Genomic DNA, 7494 nt, shown 5'->3' on the forward strand with positions numbered 1-7494 from the left:
TCATCTGTGAACTATTTGCCATGGTGGGAGGTAGCGATGGCTGGCTATTGTCCAGAGCCTCGTTTTTTTGGCTTTGATGGCATGGCATCATTTCAGAGGCACAGCCAATGTGAACTCCTTGCTTACGTTAAATGAGCTCATTCACATTCCCTAAGTGTGCACATGCTGGATGGGTTGAGGGTGGGGTGGCCCAAAAGTCCAGGGGTGCTGAGGGAAAGCCGCCTCCGTCTCCCAAGTGTCCTTCACATCACACACTAAGCCTAGTGACGAGACAGCTGGAAGAGGAAGCCAGGCCCCGCAATGTTGCCATCAGTGACCGGGGTTGGCTTTTGAAGGGTCCTGTGATCACTGGGAAAATCCTGTCCATATCATATCACTGTGGTGTTCTGTGAGAGGTGACCTGGTTTTCAGAAATGCCCACTCTCTGCTGAGTGCTTGCACCAGAAGCAGGTGGAGGAGTACCTGCCTCTTTCCCCTCGGTCTGTGGCCAGCTCCAAACTGTAAGTATGGAATTCAAATTGGGAGCAGCAAGAAAGCCCCTTGCCACGCCCGTCAGAGATTCCCTGCTCTCTGCCACGGCAGCCTGGAGTGGACGCACTACACACAGCTCCCAAGGCCTGCCTGAATCTGGGGCTGGTTCTACCAGCAAGCAGTTGTGTAGCTCAGGTCGCCATATGAAATCTCTCTGACCTCAGGCTTTACATCTGTCTATAAGGTTGGAATAATAATTGCCCTGCTGACCTCACAGGGCTTTGAGAATTGTAAATGTTAGTATTTCAGGGGCTAGAAATGATCTACCCCATCTCACTATCCATGAGGCCCAGAGCAGTTAAGTAACACATCCTAGGTCACATCATTCAGGCCGTCTGGCTCTCCTATTCTGGTTTATATTCATTATTGCACGTGTCATGCTTTGTTGAATTGTCTACTGGTCCATCATTCATGCAGAGGTGTGAGCTCCTGGAGAGCAGGGATCCAGTTGCACACTCCTTTGTAGCCCTAGCACCTGGTACATACAGAAGGTGCTCCATAAATATGTGTTGAATTAAACTGATCTTGCCTCCTGGTTCAAATGCTCTTTTCTTTACACCATGCTGTCTGTGATCCTAGAAACCCACATTTCCAATTCAGCTGCCCACAAAGTAGGAAACTTGCAGATGGTTTTGAGAAAAAGATAAATGAGATGACCAGCCACTTAGGATATCTATTAGGGTCCTATGGTTTAGAGGACAGACTCCTTTTCAGCAGATAAATATACAACGAAGACAAAATTGGAAAAACAATACCTGGAATAAGAGTAACAATAAATTGGAATAACAATAACAACATTAATTAAGAGCTTATTATGGACTAGGTATTGTGCAAAGCATTATGCTAGCTTCTGTAATAATACTCAAATTTCAGAGGCTGGCCCTTCACATCCGTGGTTTCTGCATCTGTGGGTTCTGCATCCGTGGGTTCAACCAACCATGGATTGAAACTATTTGAAAAACGAACAATAAAAGAACATAATATAGCAATTATTTGCAGTGGCTCATGCCTGTAATCCTAGCACTTTGGGAGGCCAAGACAGGTGGATCACCTGAGGTCAGGAGTTCGAGACCAGCCTGGGCAACATGGTGAAACCCTGTCTCTACTAAAAATATGAAAATTAGCTGGGCATGGTGGCACATGCCTGTAACCGCAGCTCCTTGGGAGGCTGAGGCAGGAGAGTTGCTTGAACCCGGGAGGTGGAGGCTGCAGTGAGCCAAGATTGCGCCACTGTATGCCACAGAGCAAGACTCTGTCTCAAAAAAAAAAAAGCCTCACAATTATTTGCATAGCATTTACATTGTATTAGGTATTATAAGTAATCCAGAGATTATTTAAAGTGTACGAGAGGACATGCATAGGTCATATGCCATTTTATATAAGAGAATTGAGAATCCGTGAATTTTGATATTTATGGGGGGTCCTGGAGCCAATCCCTCATGGATACAGAGGGATAACTGTATTTCTTGCTCACACCACAGACTACTGTGGGTCAATGATAGGAACCACTTGGCTCCAATCAGGAGCCATTCACACAGCATGTGCATTGAGGGATGTGATAGGTATGACTGCCCTGCACTAATATTTATCACTTTTCTTTGTCTCCAAGCAGATGGAAGGACTGTATTTCCTGGCCTCTTGAAGTTAGGTGTCCATGTGACTTGCTTTTACCAAGGAAAAGTGACACATGTCATTTTTAGGTGGAAGCATTTAAGAAACAATGTCTGCTTCATATTTTCCCTCCCCATTGCAGTGATTGATTTGGAGGTTCCATAAGACTGAAGCATCCTGGGATGCTAAGCCAATATGTGGGGGACAGGTTTCCTGGAGAGTTGCTTGGACTGGTTTTTTGTTTGTTTTTTTTTTTGTTGTTGTTGTTGTTGTTTTTTGAGGCAGAGTCTCGCTCTGTAGCCCAGGCTGGAGTGCAATGGCGTGATCTCGGCTCACTGCAAGCTCCGCCTCCTGGGTTCACGCCATTCTCCTGCCTCAGCCTCCTGAGTAGCTGGGACTACAGGCACCCACCACCACGCCAGCTAATTTTTTGTATTTTTAGTAGAGACGGGGTTTCACCGTGTTAGCCAGGATGGTCTCGATCTCCTGACCTTGTGATCCGCCCACCTCGGCCTCCCAAAGTGCTGGGATTACAGGCGTGAGCCACCCTGCCCGGCTGGTTTTTTGTTTGTTTTAAGGTGGAATCTCGCTTTGTCGCCCAGGCTGGAGTGCAGTGGTGTGAGCTCAGCTCACTGCAACCTCGGCCTCCCGGTTCAAGTGATTCTCTTGCCTCAGCTTCTTCCTGAGTAGGTGGGACTACTGGCAGCTGCCACCATGCCCAGCTAATTTTTGTATTTTTAGTGGAGATGAGGTGTCACCGTGTTGGTCAGGCTGGTCTCGAACTCTTGGCCTCAAGTGATACGCCCACCTTGGCCTCTCAGAGTACTGGGATTATAGGCGTGAGCCACCGTTCCTGGCTGGCTTGGACTGTTTAAGTGAGAAATAAAGGCTCTGAGATTTTGAGTTTGTTGCTATGGCATATCTTAACCTATATTAGACAAGGGCCAGATCTGGAGGTGGCACACGAAACTTCTGCCTACATTTATTGGCCAGGCTGGTTATGGAAGGCGGAGAAATAGAGTCTAGCTGTATGCTGTGTGGAGTGAAATTCTTGATTTTGTGAGTTTATGTCTTTCATCAGTTTTGAAAAATTCTCCACCTTTATCTCTTTAAACATTTTTTTGTGCTATACTCTTCTGTTTCTTCTCTCCTTCCAAGATTCCAATTAGGGTTGTTATATATGTGTGTGTATGTATATGTGTGTGTGTGTGTGTGTGTGTGTGTGTGTGTGTGTATTTTTTTTTTTCCTTCTTTTTTTTTTAGAGACAGGATCTCACTCTGTCACCCAGGCTGGAGTGCAGTGGTGTGATCATAGCTCACTGCAACCTTGACCTCCCAGGTTCAAGTGATCCTCCTGCCTCAGCCTCCCAAGTATCTGGGACTATAGGCATGTACCACCATGGCCTGCTAATTTTTAATTTATTGTAGAGACACACTCTCCCTATGTTGTCCAGGCTGGTCTTGAACTCCTGGGCTCAAGCAATTTTTCTGGCTCAGCCTCTCCAAGTTCTGGGATTATAGGTGTGAGCCACCATGCCTAGCCAGTTTGAATATTTTCTACTGACAAGTCTTTGAGTTAAGCGGTACGTTCTTCTGCTGTGTCCAGTTTGCTGTGAGACATTTTTCAATAGATTTTTCATTTTAGATAATGTACTTTTCAATTCTTCAATTTCTTCTTGGTTCTTTTATAGTTTCCATTTCGCTGCTGAAATTATCCTTTCACTAACCAAATATATTTTTAATTTTTCTTTAACATATTCATAGTAGTTATTTTATTTTATTATTTTATTTTTTATTTCCCCACAGGGATATAATAGTTATTTTAGAGTCTTTACCTGCTAATATCTGTGGGTCTGTTTCTACTGATTATTTCTTCTGCTGCTTATACTGATTATTTATTTTCCTGCTTCTTCCTATGTCTTATAATACTTATTTTTTGAGGTATAGTTACATATATGGAAATGCATAGATCTTATGTACATTTTAATGAGTTTTGACAATTGCATACACTCATAAAGTCCACATTCTTATCAATTTTCAGAACATTTCCATCATTCCAAAAAGCTTGCTCATGTTCATTCCTTCCAGATCAGTCCCCACTCCTTAAGGCAACCACTGTTACAATTTCTTTCACTGTAGATTAGTTTTGACTGGACTTGTACAATAGGTGCTCTTGAGTGTTTTGCTTTGTTCAGTCAGTATAATATTTTTGATGTTCGTGCATATTGTTGCATATATTAGTAGTGCATTCTATTTTTTTGGTTGTAGTCCACTGTACAGATATATTATTTCTTTGATCTTTTGTCCTTTGATGTCACTTGGGTTGTTTCCAATTTTTAGCTATCATGAATGATATGGTTTGGCTCTATGTCCCCACCCAAATTTCATCTTGTAGCTCCCATAATTCCCAGGTGTTGTGGGAGGGACCCAGTGGGAGATGATTGAATCATGCGGGTGAGTCTTTCCCATGCTGTTCTCATGATGGTGAATGGGTCTCACAAGATCCGATGGTTTTAAAAATGGGAGTTTCTCTGCACAAGCTCTCTCTTTGCCTGCTGCCATCCATGTAAGATGTGACTTGCTCCTCCTTGCCTTCTGCCATGATTGTGAGGCCTCTCCAGTCACATGGAACTGTGAGTCCAATAAACCTCTTTCTTTTGTAAATTGCCCAGTCTCAGGTATGTGTATTTATCAGCAGTGTGAAAACGGACTAATTCAGTCAATTGGTACTGGTAGAGTGGGGTGTTGCTGAAAAGATACCCAAAAATGTGGTAGTGACTTTGGAACTGGGTACCAGGCAGAGGTTGAAACAGTTTGGAGGCTCAGAAGAAGACAGGAAAATGTGGGAAAGTTTGGAACTTCCTAGAGACTTGTTGAATGGCTTTGACTAAAATGCTGATAGTGATATGGACAATAAAATCCAGGCTGAAGTGGTCTCAGATGGAGATGAGGAACTTGTTGGGAACTGGAGCAAAGTTGACTCTTGTTATGTTTTAGCAAAGAGACTGGTGGCATTTTGCCCCTGCCCTAGAGATTTGTGGAACTTTGAATTTGAGAGAGATGATTTAGGGTATCTGGCAGAATAAATTTCTAAGGAGCAAAGCATTCAAGAGGTTACTTGGGTGCTGTTAAAGGCATTCTGTTTTATAAGGGAAGCAGAGCATAAAAGTTTGGAAAATTTGCAGCCTGACAATGTGATAGAAAAGGAAAACCCATTTTCTGAGGAGAAATTCAAGCTGGCTGCAGAAATTTGCGTAAGTAAGGAGGAGCCCAATGTTAATCCTCAAGACAATGGGGAAAATGTCTCCAGGGCACGTCAGAGGTCTTCATGGCAGCCCCTCCCATCACAGGCCCAGAGGCCTAGGAGAAAATGGTTTCTTGGGCCCAGAGTCCCTGTGCTATGTGCAGCCTAGGGACTTGGTGCCCTGTGTCCCACCTGCTCCAGCTATGGCTGAGAGGGGCCAATGTAGAGCTTGGGTCGTGGCTTCAGAGGGTGCAACCCCCAAGCCTTGGCAGCTTCCACGTGGTGTTAGCCTGGGAGCGCACAGACGTCAAGAATTGGGGTTTGGGAACCTTCTCCTAGATTTCAGAAGATGTATGGAAATGCCTGGATGCCCAGGCAGAAGTTTGCTGCTGTGGGGGCAGGCAGTGCTCATGGAGAACTTCTGCTAGGGCAGTGCGGAAGAGAAATGTGGGATCAGGACCTCCACACAGAGTCCCTACTGGGGCACCACCTAGTGGAGCTTTGAGAAGAGGGCCACAGTCTTCCAGACCCCAGAATGGTAGATCCACCAACAGCTTGCACCTTTCGCCTGGAAAAGCCACAGACAATCAATGCCAGCCCGTGAAAGCAGCCGGGAGGGAGGCCATACTCTGCAAAGCCACAGAGGCAGAGCTGCCCAAGACCATGGGAACCCACCTCTTGCATCAGCATGACCTGGAGTCAAAGGAGATAATTTTGGAGCTTTAAGATTTGACTGCCCAGCTGGATTTTGGACCTGGCTGCGGCCTGTAGCCCCTTTGTTTTGGCCAATTTCTCCCATTTTGAATGGCTGTATTTAACTGATGCCAGTACCTCCATTGTATCTAGGAAGTAACTAGCTTGCTTTTGATTTTACAGGCTCATAGATGGAAGGGATTTGCCTTGTCTTGGATGAGACTTTGGACTGTGGACTTTTGAATTAATGCTGAAATGAGTTGAGACTTTGGGAAGACAGTTGGGAAGCATGATTGGCTTTGAAATGTGAAGATATGAGATTTGGGAGGGGCCAGGAGTGGAATGATACGGTTTGGCTCTGTGTCCCCACCCAAGTCTCATCTTTTAGCTCCCATAATTCCCACGTGTTGTGAGAGGGACCTGGTGGGAGATGATTGAATCATGGGGGCGTGTCTTTCCCGTGCTGTTCTCGTGATAGTAAGTGGGTCTCATGATATCTGATGGTTTTAAAAATGGGAGTTTCTCTGCACAAGCTCTCTCTTTGCCTGCTGCTATTCATGTAAGATGTGACTTGCTCCTCCTTGTCTTCTGTCATGATTGTGAGGCCTCCCCAGCCATGTGGAACTGTGAATCCCATAAACCTCTTTCTTTTATAAGTTGCCCAGTCTCAGGTATGTGTTTATCAGCAGCATGAAAACGGACTAATAAAGTGTGAAAGGAAAAAGCTATTATGAACATTCTTTTAGAAGTGTATTTATGTATGTATGTGTTCATTTTTCTTGAATAAATGCCTAGAAGTGGAATTGCTGGGTCATAGGGTGTTCATAGGAACTTTATAGAAGTTGTCGGATCAATTTCCAAAGTGGCTATTCCATTTTACACTCCCATCAGCAAAGAATCATCGTTTCATTTGCTCTAAATAGTGTTGTCAGCTCCACAGGGTATGTAGAGGTGTTTCATTATGCTTTTAATTTACATTTTTCTGATGAATAGCATTGTTGAGTACTTTTCTATTTGCTTATTGGCCATTTGTCTATCTTCCATTGTGAAGGGAATGTTCAGAAATTTCACTCATTTTTAAAAATCGGATTGTTTATCTTTTTATTCTTGATTCGTAGGAGCTGTGAACTTATGCAATATTCTGGATACATTTCTTTCCAAGGTATATGTATATGAACATTTTCTCCCAGTCTGCTACTTATCTATTCATTTTTTAAATGGTGATGTTTGATGAACAGAAGATTTTAATTTTGATACAATTTTGTTAGTTTTTTCTTTTGCACACCTTGCTTTTCTATGTCCTAAGAAATCTTTGCCTATCCAAGATTGTGGAGACTTTTCTGCTATATATTCTAGAAGCTCAATAGTTTTAACTTCTGCACTTAGATTTATGATCTATCTTGAATTGGTCTTTG

This window comes from Symphalangus syndactylus, chromosome 6 (genome assembly GCF_028878055.3).
Source record: "Symphalangus syndactylus isolate Jambi chromosome 6, NHGRI_mSymSyn1-v2.1_pri, whole genome shotgun sequence".
Lineage (NCBI taxonomy): Eukaryota > Metazoa > Chordata > Mammalia > Primates > Hylobatidae > Symphalangus > Symphalangus syndactylus.